This window comes from Eriocheir sinensis, chromosome 5, assembly GCF_024679095.1.
Source record: "Eriocheir sinensis breed Jianghai 21 chromosome 5, ASM2467909v1, whole genome shotgun sequence".
NCBI classification, from domain to species: domain Eukaryota; kingdom Metazoa; phylum Arthropoda; class Malacostraca; order Decapoda; family Varunidae; genus Eriocheir; species Eriocheir sinensis.
The window spans coordinates 19,752,225-19,754,077 of NC_066513.1; positions in this window are offsets into that span (position 1 = coordinate 19,752,225).

Genomic DNA, 1,853 nt, shown 5'->3' on the forward strand with positions numbered 1-1,853 from the left:
ACGTTACCTTAGAAAATAAGTCCCGTGATCTCAAATGCTTTCGGCTCTCATAACGTATTTTTCCCAAAGGCCACAAAAGGTGATTAGTTTGGACAGTAGAATCACCTGGGGGTTGTTTTTTTCTTCTTCATGTACGAGTGTTTTTTTTATGTGTAATAATGTGTGTGTTAGATATTGTTTTGTTTTTATTTTGAGTTTGGTTTAGAGAGCGGTGGTGGTTTTAGCTTTTAACATATCTATTAAGTATTTTTTTCTTTCTTTCCTTATCTTTTTTATTACTTCTAGTCTTTCTTTTTTCTTTTCCTTATTCTCTTGATCTTTTGGATGTTTGCCCTTTTTTTTAACTTTCCATTTTTTTTTTTCTCTCTCTCTCTCTCTCTCTCTCTCTCTCTCTCTCTCTCTCTCTCTCTCTCTCTCTCTCTCTCTCTCTCTCTCTCTCTCTCTCTCTCTCTCTCTCTCTCTCTCTCTCTCTCTCTCTCTCTCTCTCTCTCTCTCTCAATATTATGTTATGAATTGACATGGACCACCACCACCACCACCACCATTACCTCCCTCACCTGGTACGCCAATGCACAGGTGTTACAATCAGCGCCGAAGGAAAAACGAACGAACACTATAACTGACCCACAAAGCAGCGAGACGACCACTGAGTCTAACAGGATGCGGTGCCTCGCCCGACACAACGTGACGCTAAAAACCACGAACGAAATAATCCCGCCCACAATGCTAAGAGAGCCTCACAATCGCATTTGGCAAACACACAACACGAGTAACGGATTCAACACCTGGTCCTGAATAACCTGTGATTAGGTTAATGATTAGGTTGTAATGGATAAAGTGATGAAAGGTGTGTGCGGCTAATGATGGCTGTCACTGAATGTGATGAGAGTATATGGCGCTTTTAGTTGCATTAGGAAGCTAAAGAAATGTTGGATGTTAATAATAACCACCACCATCATCATCATCACCATCATCAGCAGCAAGAGTATTTACTGGCTCACTGCAGGACAGGACTTTCTCAACGTCCTCCAGATTTCTCTGTCTGTAGTTAGCGTACTCCACTCTGCTCGGGCAAAATCTCATCTTTCCACCTGGTTCTCTGTCCGCCTTAACTTTTCTTTCAATCACGCATACAAAATGGTCTATAATATCATTTACTCTAACGTAAATGAAAATAATTATCAAAGTGTTTATGAAATCAGGAGAAAGAAATTCTAAGGTAAAAATGTAAAACTGGGAGCATGCGCTGCAGCTGCGCGTGGCCGCGGTGTTCATCTTCGTCCCGTTGGGTCTACGAGCCTGTGGTGAGAGAGAACCCTTAACCCGGCACAGGCTCAGTTTACCTTCCTTATTCCCGAGGTGCCCATTTATAGACCAGCTTGAAAGGAAGGATGAACAGCTGGGTGAGGTGCACGCCGATGTGCAGGTTGAAATTTGAACCCATGCCCGTAGATTCAAAGTTAGGGATGCTAACCACTGCACCGCTAAGGAAATTAGCAGCATGATAATTACATGCTATTAATGATGGCAAACAAGCATTTATTGATCTAATCTTTCATTCTTTTTGTGCTCTCTCTCTCTCTCTCTCTCTCTCTCTCTCTCTCTCTCTCTCTCTCTCTCTCTCTCTCTCTCTCTCTCTCTCTCTCTCTCTCTCTCTCTCTCTCTCTCTCTCTCTCTCTCTCTCTCTCTCTCTCTCTCTCTCTCTCACACACACACATCACCCCTTCACCCTCTTCATCGCTTATCAATTAAGGGCATCACTGTGCACGCGCCGCCGCCATGGCACAACAAGACAACAACACACTCATGAGGGTGGCCCACACTCGTTCACTTCAAGCCGCGCCTCGCATCGC